Source organism: Scyliorhinus canicula, chromosome 5 (genome assembly GCF_902713615.1).
Source record: "Scyliorhinus canicula chromosome 5, sScyCan1.1, whole genome shotgun sequence".
Lineage (NCBI taxonomy): Eukaryota > Metazoa > Chordata > Chondrichthyes > Carcharhiniformes > Scyliorhinidae > Scyliorhinus > Scyliorhinus canicula.
The window spans coordinates 228,807,967-228,823,724 of NC_052150.1; the positions used below are offsets into that span (position 1 = coordinate 228,807,967).

General features: G+C 51.9%; 1 protein-coding gene across 2 annotated transcripts in view; it reads right to left on the reverse strand.

Annotated features, from left to right (window-relative positions):
- cyhr1 (cysteine/histidine-rich 1) overlaps positions 1–15,758 on the reverse strand; it is a 184,866-nt gene that overhangs the window by 14,736 nt on the left and 154,372 nt on the right. The window lies entirely within an intron of this gene.

Here is a 15,758-nt window from a genome sequence, read left to right on the forward strand (position 1 = left end):
CTCCTTTGCCTGCCTTCTCCCCATAACCCCATATTAATCAAGAACCTGTCTATCTCTGTCTTAAGGACACAGTGATTTGGACTTCTGCGGCAAAGAGTTCCACAGATTCACCACCCTCGGGCTGAAGAAATTCCTCCTCATCTCTGTTTTAAAGGATTGTCCCTTCAGTCTGATGCTGTGCCCTCTGGTTCTAGTTTTCCCTACAAGTGGAAACATCCTCTTCATGTCCACTCTATCTCGGGAGAATTGAACGGTAGAGATGAATGTGGGATGGGATCAAGACTGCTCATTTGGCTGACTGCGAGGATGCCCGTGTCCTTTCTGACCAATGATTACTCTGGTAAATCACCTTGGGGACTTCCTTCAGATTGTCTCTTACTCCAACCTTTCACTCCTGGTCCACTGCTCATGCCCCAACCTCTTCAGTCTGTAATGTCTCTGCAAATCTGTCCCAACACCCTTCCCATCACCTCGCTTTCAAAATCGTTCTAAAGACATCACATTGCCCTCACCTGTCCCCATGCACAACCCCCTTAATTCCAATCCTCACCCTGCTGTTGAGTGTTCACTTCATTCTCTAAGCATTCTTGTGTAAAGCCTAAGCTGACATACCAATGATAACCCAGTTCCTCGCCAGTGTAACTTTGCGCCTCAATACTACCCTTTGAATTGCTTGCAATTTGGTCTTTATTACTAATATTTCTTGCTGACTTGGGCAAGCAGGTGTGCAGCTGAAACGTAATGCAGGAGGTAGTTTAGACAACGAGGTAGAAAGCAGCCAGATTGTCTGATGTAGTGGAATTTAAACTCTCCAGCTGTTGTGTTGGGATTTGTCGCTGGAACATTCGTCCATGTGGCTCGGTGTCAAATGTTGTTTGATAAGTGGTGTAAAGTGCCTTGCAACGTTTGACTACGTTAAAGGCATGTTTGAAACGGCAAGTTATTGTTTTGTTCTTACACTGCTTGCAATTGGGGTTCCACAGCAGACGGGCTCCTCAGTGCTGGTTTGTTTATTCAGCCCCACAATCTTCCTGTGTGGGTATTTGCCCCCACCTCACCAGTAAGTGGCAGAAATCAAAGCAGGAAGAAGGGGAGGACAGCAAAACCTAGACTGATGTGCAAAGGAGCGCATTCAAATTTTGGTGCTTTAACTCATAATGTAATGGGTGTGTTGTGTTAGTGTTTCAAACCTCCTTTCTCTCCCACTCCCTGTGTTAGTGTCTCAAACCCACATTCTCTCCCTGTGCTGTGTTAGTGTCTCAAACCCCCATTCTCTCCCTGTGCTGTGTTAGTGTCTCAAACCCCCATTCTCTCCCACTCCCTGTGTTAGTGTCTCAAACCCCCATTCTCTCCCTGTGCTGTGTTAGTGTCCCAAACCCCCATTCTCTCCCACTCTGTGTTCGTGTCTCAAACCCCCATTCTCTCCCTGTACTGTGTTAGTGTCTCAAACCCCCATTCTCTCCCTGTGCTGTGTTAGTGTCTCAAACCCCCATTCTCTCCCTGTGCTGTGTTAGTGTCTCAAACCCCCATTCTCACCCACTCCCTGTGTTAGTGTCTCAAACCCCCATTCTCATCCAAATCCCTGTGTTAGTGTCTCAAACCCCCATTCTCTCCCACTCCCTGTGTTAGTGTCTCAAACCCTGATTCTCTCCCTGTGCTGTGTTAGTGTCTCAAACCCACATTCTCTCCCTGTGCTGTGTGAGTGTCTAAAACCCCCATTCTCTCCCTGTGCTGTGTTAGTGTCTCAAACCCCCATTCTCTCCCACTCCCTGTGTTAGTGTCCCAAACCCCCATTCTCTCCCACTCCCTGTGTGAGTGTCTCAAACCCCCATTCTCTCCCTGTGCTGTGTTAGTGTCTCAAACCCCCATTCTCTCCCACTCCCTGTGTTAGTGTCTCAAACCCCCATTCTCTCCCACTCCCTGTGTTAGTGTCTCAAACCCCCATTCTCTCCCACTCCCTGTGTTAGTGTCTCAAACCCCCATTCTCTCCCACGCCCTGTGTCAGCGTCCCTAACGCCCATTCTCTCCCAAACCCTGTGTTGGTGTCTCAAACCCCCATTCTATCCCTGTGCTGTGTTAGTGTCCCAAACGCCCATTCTCTCCCACTCCCTGTGTTAGTGTCTCAACCCCCCATTCTCTCCCACTCCCTGTGTTAGTGTCTCAAACCCCCATTCTCTCCCTGTGCTGTGTTAGTGTCCCAAACCCCCATTCTCTCCCTCTCCCTATGTTAGTGTCTCAAACCCCCATTCTCTCCCACTCCCTGTGTTAGTGTCTCAAACCCCCATTCTCGCCCACTCTGTGTTAGTGTCTCAAACCCCCATTCTCTCCCTGTGCTGTGTTAGTGTCCCAAACCCCATTCTCTCCCACTCCCTGTGATAGTGCCTCAAACCCCCATTCTCTCCCACTCCCTGTGTTAGTGTCTCAAACCCCCATTCTCTCCCACTCTGTGTTAGTGTCTCAAACCCCCATTCTCTCCCTGTGCTGTGTTAGTGTCTCAAACCCCCATTCTCTCCCTGTGCTGTGTTAGTGTCCCAAACCCCCATTCTCTCCCACTCCCTGTGTTAGTGTCCCAAACCCCCCATTCTCTCCCTGTGCTGTGTTAGTGTCCCAAACCCCCATTCTCTCCCACTCCCTGTGTTAGTGTCTCAAACCCCCAATCTCTGCAACTCCCTGTCTTAGTGTCTCAAACCCCCATTCTCTCCCTGTGCTGTGTTAGTGTCCCAAACCCCCATTCTCTCCCACTCGCTGTGTTAGTGTCCCAAACCCGCATTCTCTCCCTGTGCTGTGTTAGTGTCTCAAACCACCATTCTCTCCCTGTGTTAGTGTCTCAAACCCCCATTCACTCCCACTCCGTGTTAGGGTCCCAAACCCCCATTCTCTCCCACTCCCTGTGTTAGTGTCCCAAACCCCCATTCTCTCCCACTCCCTGAGTTAGTGTCTCAAACCCCCATTCTCTCCCTGTGCTGTGTTAGTGTCTCAAACCCCCATTCTCTCCCACTCCCTGTGTTAGTGTCTCAATCCCCCATTCTCTCCCACTCCCTGTGTTAGTGTCCCAAACCCCCATTCTCTCCCACTCCCTGTGTTAGTGTCCCAAACCCCCATTCTCTCCCACTCCCTGTGTTAGTATCCCAAACCCCCATTCTCTCCCACTCCCTGAGTTAGTGTCTCAAACCCCCATTCTCTCCCTGTGCTCTGTTAGTGTCTCAAACCCCCATTCTCTCCCTGTGCTGTGTTAGTGTCTCAAACACCCATTCACTCCCACTCCCCGTGTTAGCATCTCAAACCCCCATTCTCTCCCTGTGCTGTGTTAGTGTCTCACACCCCCATTCTCTCCCTGTGCTGTGTTAGTGTCTCAAACACCCATTCACTCCCACTCTCTGTGCTTGTGTCTCAAACCCCCATTCTCTCCCTGTGCTGTGTTAGTGTCTCAAACCCCCATTCTCTCCCACTCCCTGTGTTAGTGTCCCAAACCCCCATTCTCTCCCACTGCCTGTGTTAGTGTCTCAAACCCCCATTCCCTCCCACTCCCTGTGTTAGTGTCTCAAACCCCCATTCTCTCCCACTCCCTGTGTTAGTGTCTCAAACCCCCATTCTCTCCCTGTGCTGTGTTAGTGTCTCAAACCCCCATTCTCTCCCACTCCCTGTGTTAGTGTCTCAAACCCCCATTCTCTCCCTGTGCTGTGTTAGTGTCCCAAACCCAAATTCTCTCCCTGTGCTGTGTTAGTGTCTCAACCCCCCATTCTCTCCCTGTGCTGTGTTAGTGTCCCAAACCCCCATTCTCTCCCTGTGCTGTGTTAGTGTCTCAAACCCCCATTCTCTCCCACTCCCTGTGTTAGTGTCTCAAACCCCCATTCTCTCCCTGTGCTGTGTTAGTGTCCCAAACCCCCATTCTCTCCCACTCCCTGTGTTAGTGTCCCAAACCCCCATTCTCTCCCACTCCCTGTGTTAGTGTCTCAAACCCCCATTCTCTCCCTGTGCTGTGTTAGTGTCTCAAACCCCCATTCTCTCCCTGTGTTAGTGTCCCAAACCCCCATTCTCTCCCACTCCCTGTGTTATTGTCCCAAACCCCCATTCTCTCCCACTCCCTGTGTTAGTGTCCCAAACCCCCATTCTCTCCCTGTGCTGTGTTAGTGTCTCAAACCCCCATTCTCTCCCTGTGCTGTGTTAGTGTCCCAAATCCCCATTCTCTCCAACTCCCTGTGTTAGTGTCCCAAACCACCATTCTCTCCCTGTGCTGTGTTAGTGTCTCAAACCCCCATTCTCCCCCTGTGCTGTGTTAGTGTCTCAAACCCCCATTCTCTCCCTGTGCTGTGTTAGTGTCTCAAACCCCCATTCTCTCCCACTCCCTGTGTTAGTGTCCCAAACCCCCATTCTCTCCCTGTGCTGTGTTAGTGACCCAAACCCCCATTCTCTCCCACTTCCTGTGTTAGTGTCCCAAACCCCCATTCTCTCCCTGTGCTGTGTTAGTGTCCCAAACCCCATTCTCTCCCACTCCCTGTTAGTGTCTCAAACCCATATTCTCTCCCACTCCCTGTGTTAGTGTCTCAAACCCCCATTCTCTCCCACTCACTGTGTTAGTGTCCCAAACCCCCATTCTCTCCCTGTGCTGTGTTAGTGTCCCAAACCCCATTCTCTCCCACTCCCTGTTAGTGTCTCAAACCCATATTCTCTCCCACTCCCTGTGTTAGTGTCTCAAACCCCCATTCTCTCCCACTCACTGTGTTAGTGTCCCAAACCCCCATTCTCTCCCAGTGCTGTGTGAGTGTCTCAAACCCCCATTCTCTCCCACTCCCTGTTAGTGTCTCAAACCCCTATTCTCTCCCTGTGCTGTGTCAGTGTCTCAAAACCCCATTCTCTCCCACTCCCTGTGTTAGTGTCCCAAACTCCCATTCTCTCCCATTGCCTGTGTTAGTGTCCGAAACCCCCATTCTCTCCCTGTGCTGTGTTAATGTCCCAAACCCCCATTCTCTCCCACTCCCTGTGTAAGTGTCCCAAACCCCCATTCTCTCCCACTCCCTGTGTTATTGTCCCAAACCCCCATTCTCTCCCACTCCCTGTGTTAGTGTCCCAAACCCCCATTCTCTCCCACTCCCTGTGTTAGTGTCTCAAACCCCGATTCTCTCCCACTCCCTGTGTTAGTGTCTCAAACCCCGATTCTCTCCCACTCCCTGTGTTAGTGTCTCAAACCCCCATTCTCTCCCACTCCCTGTGTTAGTGTCTCAAACCCCATTCTCTCCCTGTGCTGTGTTAGTGTCCCAAACCGCCATTCTCTCCCACTCCCTGTGTTAGTGTGTCAAACGCTCATTCTCTCCCACTCCCTGTGTTATTGTCCCAAACCCCCATTCTCTCCCACTCCCTGTGTTAGTGTCTCAAACCCCCATTCTCTCCCACTCCCTGTGTTAGTGTCTCAAACCCCATTCTCTCCCTGTGCTGTGTTAGTGTCCCAAACCCCCATTCTCTCCCACTCCCTGTGTTACTGTCTCAAACCCCCATTCTCTCCCTGTGCTGTGTTAGTGTCTCAAACCCCCATTTTCTCCCTGTGCTGTGTTAGTGTCCCAAACCCCCATTCTCTCCCACTCCCTGTGTTAGTGTCTCAAACCCTCCATTCTCCCTGTGCTGTGTTAGTGTCCCAAATGCCCATTCTCTCCCTGTGCTGTGTTACTGTCGTAAACCCCCATTTTCTCCCACTCCCTGTGTTCGTGTCTCAAACCCCCATTTTCTCCCACTCCCTGTGTTAGCATCTCAAACCCCCATTCTCTCCCTGTGCTGTGTTAGTGTCTCAAATCCCCATTCTCTCCCACTCCCTGTGTTAGTGTCCTAAACCCCCATTCTCTCCCACTCTGTGTTAGTGTCCCAAACCCCCATTCTCTCCCACTCGCTGTGATAGTGTCTCAAACCCCCATTCTCTCCCTGTGCTGTGTTAGTGTCCCAAACCCCCATTCTCTCCCACTCCGTGTCAGTGTCTCAAAGCACCATTCTCTCCCACTGCCTGTGTTAGTGTCTCAAACCCCCATCCTCTCCCACTCCCTGTGTTAGTGTCTCAAACCCCCATTCTCTCCCACTCCCTGTGTTAGTGTCTCAAACCCCCATTCTCTCCCTGTGCTCTGTTAGTGTCTCAAACCCCCATTCTCTCCTGTGCTGTGTTAGTGTCTCAAACACCCATTCACTCCCACTCCCCGTGTTAGCATCTCAAACCCCCATTCTCTCCCTGTGCTGTGTTAGTGTCTCACACCCCCATTCTCTCCCTGTGCTGTGTTAGTGTCTCAAACACCCATTCACTCCCACTCTCTGTGTTAGTGTCTCAAACCCCCATTCTCTCCCTGTGCTGTGTTAGTGTCTCAAACACCCATTCACTCCCACTCTCTGTGCTAGTGTCTCAAACCCCCATTCTCTCCCTGTGCTGTGTTAGTGTCTCAAACCCCCATTCTCTCCCACTCCCTGTGTTAGTGTCCCAAACCCCCATTCTCTCCCACTGCCTGTGTTAGTGTCTCAAACCCCCATTCCCTCCCACTCCCTGTGATAGTGTCTCAAACCCCCATTCTCTCCCACTCCCTGTGTTAGTGTCTCAAACCCCCATTCTCTCCCTGTGCTGTGTTAGTGTCTCAAACCCCCATTCTCTCCCACTCCCTGTGTTAGTGTCTCAAACCCCCATTCTCTCCCTGTGCTGTGTTAGTGTCCCAAACCCAATTCTCTCCCTGTGCTGTGTTAGTGTCTCAACCCCCCATTCTCTCCCTGTGCTGTGTTAGTGTCCCAAACCCCCATTCTCTCCCTGTGCTGTGTTAGTGTCTCAAACCCCCATTCTCTCCCACTCCCTGTGTTAGTGTCTCAAACCCCCATTCTCTCCCTGTGCTGTGTTAGTGTCCCAAACCCCCATTCTCTCCCACTCCCTGTGTTAGTGTCCCAAACCCCCATTCTCTCTCACTCCCTGAGTTAGTGTCTCAAACCCCCATTCTCTCCCTGTGCTGTGTTAGTGCCTCAAACCCCCATTCTCTCCCTGTGTTAGTGTCCCAAACCCCCATTCTCTCCCACTCCCTGTGTTATTGTCCCAAACCCCCATTCTCTCCCACTCCCTGTGTTAGTGTCCCAAACCCCCATTCTCTCCCTGTGCTGTGTTAGTGTCTCAAACCCCCATTCTCTCCCTGTGCTGTGTTAGTGTCCCAAATCCCCATTCTCTCCAACTCCCTGAGTTAGTGTCCCAAACCACCATTCTCTCCCTGTGCTGTGTTAGTGTCTCAAACCCCCATTCTCCCCCTGTGCTGTGTTAGTGTCTCAAACCCCCATTCTCTCCCTGTGCTGTGTTAGTGTCTCAAACCCCCATTCTCTCCCACTCCCTGTGTTAGTGTCCCAACCCCCATTCTCTCCCTGTGCTGTGTTAGTGACCCAAACCCCCATTCTCTCCCACTTCCTGTGTTAGTGTCCCAAACCCCCATTCTCTCCCTGTGCTGTGTTAGTGTTCCCAAACCCCATTCTCTCCCACTCCCTGTTAGTGTCTCAAACCCATATTCTCTCCCACTCCCTGTGTTAGTGTCTCAAACCCCCATTCTCTCCCACTCACTGTGTTAGTGTCCCAAACCCCCATTCTCTCCCAGTGCTGTGTGTGTCTCAAACCCCCATTCTCTCCCACTCCCTGTTAGTGTCTCAAACCCCTATTCTCTCCCTGTGCTGTGTCAGTGTCTCAAAACCCCATTCTCTCCCATCCCTGTGTTAGTGTCCCAAACTCCCATTCTCTCCCATTGCCTGTGTTAGTGTCCGAAACCCCCATTCTCTCCCTGTGCTGTGTTAATGTCCCAAACCCCCATTCTCTCCCACTCCCTGTGTTAGTGTCTCAAACCCCCATTCTCCCCCTGTGCTGTGTTAGTGTCTCAAACCCCCATTCTCTCCCTGTGCTGTGTCAGTGTCCCAAATCCCCAGTCTCTCCCACTCCCTGTGTTAGTGTCCCAAAACCCCATTCTCTCCCACTCCCTGCGTTAGTGTCACAAAACCCCATTCTCTCCCACTCCCTGTGTTAGTGTCTCAAACCCCCATTCTCTCCCACTCCCTGTGTTAATGTCCCAAACCCCCATTCTCTCCCTGTGCTGTGTTAGTGTCCCAAACCCCATTCTCTCCCAGTGCTGTGTTAGTGTCTCAAACCCCCATTCTCTCCCACTCCCTGTTAGTGTCCCAAACCCCCATTCTCTCCATGTGTTAGTGTCTCAAACCCCTATTCTCTCCCTGTGCTGTGTCAGTGTCTCAAAACCCCATTCTCTCCCACTCCCTGTGTTAGTGTCCCAACTCCCATTCTCCTCCCCTGTGTGGTGTTAGTGTCTCAAACCCCCATTCTCTACCTGTGCTGTGTTAGTGTCCAAACCCCCATTCTCTCATTCCCTGTGTTAGTGTCTCAAACCCCATTCTCTCTCCTGTGCTGTGTTAGTGTCTCAAACCCATTCTCTCCCACCCTGTGTTATGTCTCAAATCGCCCTCTCCCCCTGTGTAGTGTGTCAAACCCCATTCTCTCCCATCCCTGTATTAGTGTCCAAACCCCCATTCTCTCCCAACTCCGTGTTAGTGTCCCAAACCCCACTCTCCCATCCCTGTGTTAGTGTTCCAAACCCCCATTCTCTCCCACTCCCTGTGTTAGTGTTCCAAACCCCCGTTCTCTCCCACTCCCTGTGTTAGTGTCCCAAACCCCCATTCTCTCCCTGTGTTAGTGTCTCAAACCCCCATTCTCTCCCTGTGCTGTGTTAGTGTTCCAAACCCCCATTCTCTCCCTGTGCTGTGTTTAGTGTCCCAAACCCCCATTCTCTCCCTGTGCTGTGTTAGTGTCTCAAACCCCCATTCTCTCCCTGTGCTGTGTTAGTGTCTCAACCCCCATTCTCTCCCTGTGTTAGTGTCCCAACCCCCCATTCTTTCCCTGTGCTGTGTTAGTGTCTCAAACCCCCATTCTCTCCCACTCCCTGTGTTAGTGTCTCAAACCCCCATTCTCTCCCTGTGCTGTGTTAGTGTCTCAAACCCCCATTCTCTCCCACTCCCTGTGTTAATGTCTCAAACCCCCATTCTCTCCCACTCCCTGTGTTAGTGTCCCAAACCCCCATTCTCTCCCACTCCCTGTGTTAGTGTCCCAAACCCACATTCTCTCCCACTCCCTGTGTTAGTGTCTCAAACCCCCATTCTCTCCCACTCCCTGTGTTAGTGTCAAACCCCCATTCTCTCCCTGTGCTGTTTTAGTGTCTCAAACCCCCATTCTCTCCCACTCCCTGTGTTAATGTCTCAAACCGCCATTCTCTCCCACTCCCTGTGTTAGTGTGTCAAACCCCCATTCTCTCCCTGTGCTGTGTTAGTGTCCCAAAGCCCCATTCTCTCCCACTCCCTGTGTTAGTGTCCCAAACCCCCATTCTCTCCCTGTGCTGTGTTAGTGTCTCAAACCCCCATTCTCTCCCTGTGCTGTGTTAGTGTCCCAAACCCCCATTCTCTCCCATTCCCTGTGTTAGTGTCTCAAACCCCCATTCTCTCCCTGTGCTGTGTTAGTGTCTCAAACCCCCATTCTCTCCCACTCCCTGTGTTAATGTCTCAAATCGCCATTCTCTCCCACTCCCTGTGTTAGTGTGTCAAACCCCCATTCTCTCCCACTCCCTGTATTATTGTCCCAAACCCCCATCTCTCCCACTCCCTGTGTTAGTGTCCCAAACCCCCATTCTCTCCCACTCCCTGTGTTAGTGTCCCAAACCCCCATTCTCTCCCTGTGTTAGTGTCTCAAACCCCCATTCTCTCCCACTCCCTGTGTTAGTGTCCCAAACCCCCATTCTCTCCCACTCCCTGGTTAGTGTGTCAAAACCCCCATTCTCTCCCACTCCCTGTGTTATTGTCCCAAACCCACATTCTCTCCACTCCCTGTGTTAGTGTCCCAAACCCCCATTCTCTCCCACTCCCTGTGTTACTGTCTGAAACCCCATTCTCTCCCTGTGTTAGTGTCTCAAACCCCCATTCTCTCCCTGTGCTGTGCTAGTGTCCCAAACCCCCGTTCTCTCCCACTCCCTGTGTTAGTGTCCCAAACCTCAATTCTCTCCCTGTGCTGTGTTAGTGTCTCAAACCCCCATTCTCTCCCTGTGCTGTGGTAGTGTCCCAAACCCCCCATTCTCTCCCACTCCCTGTGTTCGTGTCTCAAACCCCCATTCTCTCCCACTCCCCTGTGTTAGTGTCCCAAACCCCCATTCTCTCCCACTCCCTGTGTTAGTGTCTCAAACCCCCATTCTCTCCCCCTGTGCTGTGTTAGTGTCTCAAACCCCCATTCTCTCCCACCTCCCCTGTGTTAATGTTCAAACCCCCATTCTCTCCCACTCCCTGTGTTAGTGTTCCAAACCCCCGTTCTCTCCCACTCCCTGTGTTAGTGTCCCAAACCCCCATTCTCTCCCTGTGTTAGTGTCTCAAACCCCCATTCTCTCCCACACCCTGTGTTAGTGTCTCAAACCCCATTCTCTCCCACTCCCTTTGATAGTGTCTCAAACCCCCATTCTCTCCCACTCCCTGTGTTAGTGTCTCAAACCCCCATTCTCTCCCTGTGCTGTGTTAGTGTCTCAAACCCCCATTCTCTCCCTGTGTTAGTGTCTCAAACCCCCATTCTCTCCCTGTGCTGTGTTAGTGTCCCAAACCCCCATTCTCTCCCACTCCCTGTGTTAGTGTGTCAAACCCTCATTCTCTCCCTGTGTTAGTGTCTCAAACCCCCCATTCTCTCCCACTCCCTGTGTTAGTGTCTCAAACCCCCATTCTCTCCCACTCCCTGTGTTAGTGTCCCAAACCCCCATTCTCTCCCTGTGCTGTGTTAGTGTCCCAAACCCCCATTCTCTCCCTGTGCTGTGTTAGTGTCCCAAACCCCCATTCTCTCCCTGTGCTGTGTTAGTGTCTCAAACCCCCATTCTCTCCCTGTGCTGTGTTAGTGTCTCAAACCCCCATTCTCTCCCTGTGTTAGTGTCCCAAACCCCCATTCTTTCCCTGTGCTGTGTTAGTGTCTCAAACCCCCATTCTCTCCCACTCCCTGTGTTAGTGTCTCAAACCCCCATTCTCTCCCTGTGCTGTGTTAGTGTCTCAAACCCCCATTCTCTCCCACTCCCTGTGTTAATGTCTCAAATCGCCATTCTCTCCCACTCCCTGTGTTCGTGTCCCAAACCCCCATTCTCTCCCACTCCCTGTGTTAGTGTCTCAAACCCCCATTCTCTCCCACTCCCTGTGTTAGTGTCTCAAACCCCCATTCTCTCCCTGTGCTGTTTTAGTGTCTCAAACCCCCATTCTCTCCCACTCCCTGTGTTAATGTCTCAAACCGCCATTCTCTCCCACTCCCTGTGTTAGTGTGTCAAACCCCCATTCTCTCCCACTCCCTGTGTTATTGTCCCAAACCCCCATTCTCTCCCACTCCCTGTGTTAGTGTCCCAAACCCCCATTCTCTCCCACTTCCTGTGTTACAGTCTCAAACCCCCATTCTCTCCCTGTGTTAGTGTCTCAAACCCCCCATTCTCTCCCTGTGCTGTGCTAGTGTCCCAAACCCCCATTCTCTCCCACTCCCTGTGTTAGTGTCTTAAACCCCCATTCTCTCCCACTCCCTGTGTTAGTGTCTCAAACCCCCATTCTCTCCCTGTGTTAGTGTCTCAAACCCCCATTCTCTCCCACACCCTGTGTTAGTGTCTCATACCCCCATTCTCTCCCACTCCCTGTGATAGTGTCTCAAACCCCCATTCTCTCCCTGTGCTGTGTTAGTGTCTCAAACCCCCATTCTCTCCCTGTGTTAGTGTCTCAAACCCCCATTCTCTCCCTGTGCTGTGTTAGTGTCTCAAACCCCCATTCTCTCCCTGTGTTAGTGTTCCAAACCCCCATTCTCTCCCACTCCCTGTGTTAGTGTCCCAAACCCCCTTTCTCTCCCACTCCCTGTGTTAGTGTCTCAAACCCCCATTCTCTCCCTGTGTTAGTGTCCCAAACCCCCTATTCTCTCCCACTCCCTGTGTTAGTGTCCCCAAACCCCCATTCTCTCCCACTCCCTGTGTTAGTGTCTCAAACCCCCATTCTCTCCCACTCCCTGTGTTAGTGTCAAACCCCCATTCTCTCCCTGTGCTGTTTTAGTGTCTCAAACCCCCATTCTCTCCCACTCCCTGTGTTAGTGTGTCAAACCCCCATTCTCTCCCTGTGCTGTGTTAGTGTCCCAAAGCCCCATTCTCTCCCACTCCCTGTGTTAGTGTCCCAAACCCCCATTCTCTCCCATTCCCTGTGTTAGTGTCTCAAACCCCCATTCTCTCCCTGTGCTGTGTTAGTGTCTCAAACCCCCATTCTCTCCCACTCCCTGTGTTAATGTCTCAAATCGCCATTCTCTCCCACTCCCTGTGTTAGTGTGTCAAACCCCCATTCTCTCCCACTCCCTGTATTATTGTCCCAAACCCCCATTCTCTCCCACTCCCTGTGTTAGTGTCCCAAACCCCCATTCTCTCCCACTCCCTGTGTTAGTGTCCCAAACCCCCATTCTCTCCCACTCCCTGTGTTATTGTCCGAAACCCCCATTCTCTCCCACTCCCTGTGTTAGTGTCCCAAACCCCCATTCTCTCCCACTCCCTGTGTTACTGTCTGAAACCCCCATTCTCTCCCTGTGTTAGTGTCTCAAACCCCCATTCTCTCCCTGTGCTGTGCTAGTGTCCCAAACCCCCATTCTCTCCCACTCCCTGTGTTAGTGTCCCAAACCCCCATTCTCTCCCTGTGCTGTGTTAGTGTCTCAAACCCCCATTCTTTCCCTGTGCTGTGCTAGTGTCCCAAACCCCCATTCTCTCCCTGTGCTGTGGTAGTGTCCCAAACCCCCATTCTCTCCCACTCCCAGTGTTAGTGTCTCAAACCCCCATTCTCTCCCTGTGCTGTGTTAGTGTCTCAAACCCCCATTCTCTCCCACTCCCTGTGTTAATGTCTCAAACCGCCATTCTCTCCCACTCCCTGTGTTAGTGTGTCAAACCCCCATTCTCTCCCACTCCCTGTGTTATTGTCCCAAACCCCCATTCTCTCCCACTCCCTGTGTTAGTGTCCCAAACCCCCATTCTCTCCCACTCCCTGTGTTAGTGTCTCAAACCCCCATTCTCTCCCTGTGCTGTGTTAGTGGCTCAAACCCCCATTCTCTCCCTGTGCTGTGTTAGTGTCCCAAACCCCAATTCTCTCCCAATCCCTGGGTTAGTGTCTCAAACCCCCATTCTCTCCCACTCCCTGTGTTAGTGTCTCAAACCCCCATTCTCTTCCTGTGTTAGTGTCTCAAACCCCCATTCTCTCCCACACCCTGTTTTAGTGTCTCAAACCCCCATTCTCTCCCACACCCTGTGTTAGTGTCTCAAATCCCTATTCTCTCCCTGTGTTAGTGTCTCAAACCCCCATTCTCTCCCACACCCTGTGTTAGTGTCTCAAACCCCATTCTCTCCCACTCCCTTTGATAGTGTCTCAAACCCCCATTCTCTCCCACTCCCTGTGTTAGTGTCTCAAACCCCCATTCTCTCCCTGTGCTGTGTTAGTGTCTCAAACCCCCATTCTCTCCCTGTGTTAGTGTCTCAAACCCCCATTCTCTCCCTGTGCTGTGTTAGTGTCCCAAACCCCCATTCTCTCCCACTCCCTGTGTTAGTGTGTCAAACCCTCATTCTCTCCCTGTGTTAGTGTCTCAAACCCCCATTCTCTCCCACTCCCTGTGTTAGTGTCCAAAACCCCCATTCTCTCCCACTCCCTGTGTTAGTGTCTCAAACCCCCATTCTCTCCCACTCCCTGTGTTAGTGTCTCAAACCCCCATTCTCTCCGACACCCTGTGTTAGTGTTCCAAACCCCCATTCTCTCCCACTCCCTGTGTTAGTGTTCCAAACCCCCGTTCTCTCCCACTCCCTGTATTAGTGTCCCAAACCCCCATTCTCTCCCTGTGTTAGTGTCTCAAACCCCCATTCTCTCCCACCCCCTGTGTTAGTGTCTCAAACCCCATTCTCTCCCACTCCCTTTGATAGTGTCTCAAACCCCCATTCTCTCCCACTCCCTGTGTTAGTGTCTCAAACCCCCATTCTCTCCCTGTGCTGTGTTAGTGTCTCAAACCCCCATTCTCTCCCTGTGTTAGTGTCTCAAACCCCCATTCTCTCCCTGTGCTGTGTTAGTGTCCCAAACCCCCATTCTCTCCCACTCCCTGTGTTAGTGTGTCAAACCCTCATTCTCTCCCTGTGTTAGTGTCTCAAACCCCCATTCTCTCCCACTCCCTGTGTTAGTGTCCAAAACCCCCATTCTCTCCCACTCCCTGTGTTAGTGTCCCAAACCCCCATTCTCTCCCTGTACTGTGTTAGTGTCCCAAACCCCCATTCTCTCCCTGTGCTGTGTTAGTGTCCCAAACCCCCATTCTCTCCCTGTGCTGTGTTAGTGTCTCAAACCCCCATTCTCTCCCTGTGCTGTGTTAGTGTCTCAAACCCCCATTCTTTCCCTGTGTTAGTGTCCCAAACCCCCATTCTTTCCCTGTGCTGTGTTAGTGTCTCAAACCCCCATTCTCTCCCACTCCCTGTGTTAGTGTCTCAAACCCCCATTCTCTCCCTGTGCTGTGTTAGTGTCTCAAACCCCCATTCTCTCCCACTCCCTGTGTTAATGTCTCAAATCGCCATTCTCTCCCACTCCCTGTGTTCGTGTCCCAAACCCCCATTCTCTCCCACTCCCTGTGTTAGTGTCTCAAACCCCCATTCTCTCCCACTCCCTGTGTTAGTGTCTCAAACCCCCATTCTCTCCCTGGGCTGTTTTAGTGTCTCAAACCCCCATTCTCTCCCACTCCCTGTGTTAATGTCTCAAACCGCCATTCTCTCCCACTCCCTGTGTTAGTGTGTCAAACCCCCATTCTCTCCCACTCCCTGTGTTATTGTCCCAAACCCCCATTCTCTCCCACTCCCTGTGTTAGTGTCCCAAACCCCCATTCTCTCCCACTTCCTGTGTTACAGTCTCAAACCCCCATTCTCTCCCTGTGTTAGTGTCTCAAACCCCCATTCTCTCCCTGTGCTGTGCTAGTGTCCCAAACCCCCATTCTCTCCCACTCCCTGTGTTAGTGTCTCAAACCCCCATTCTCTCCCACTCCCTGTGTTAGTGTCTCAAACCCCCATTCTCTCCCCTACCCTGTGTTAGTGTCTCAAACCCCCATTCTCTCCCTGTGTTAGTGTCTCAAACCCCCATTCTCTCCCACACCCTGTGTTAGTGTCTCATACCCCCATTCTCTCCCACTCCCTGTGATAGTGTCTCAAACCCCCATTCTCTCCCACTCCCTGTGTTAGTGTCTCAAACCCCCATTCTCTCCCTGTGCTGTGTTAGTGTCTCAAACCCCCATTCTCTCCCTGTGTTAGTGTCTCAAACCCCCATTCTCTCCCTGTGCTGTGTTAGTGTCTCAAACCCCCATTCTCTCCCTGTGTTAGTGTTCCAAACCCCCATTCTCTCCCACTCCCTGTGTTAGTGTCCCAAACCCCCTTTCTCTCCCACTCCCTGTGTTAGTGTCTCAAACCCCCATTCTCTCCCTGTGTTAGTGTCTCAAACCCCCATTCTCTCCCCATTCTCTGTGTTAGTGTCCCAAACCCCCATTCTCTCCCACTCCCTGTGTTAGTGTTCCAAACCCCCATTCTCTCCCACTCCCTGTGTTAGTGTTCCAAACCCCCATTCTCTCCCACTCCCTGTGTTAGTGTCCCAAACCCCCATTCTCTCCCTGTGTTAGTGTTCCAAACCCCCATTCTCTCCCACGCCCTGTGTTAGTGTCCCAAACCCCCATTCTCTCCCTG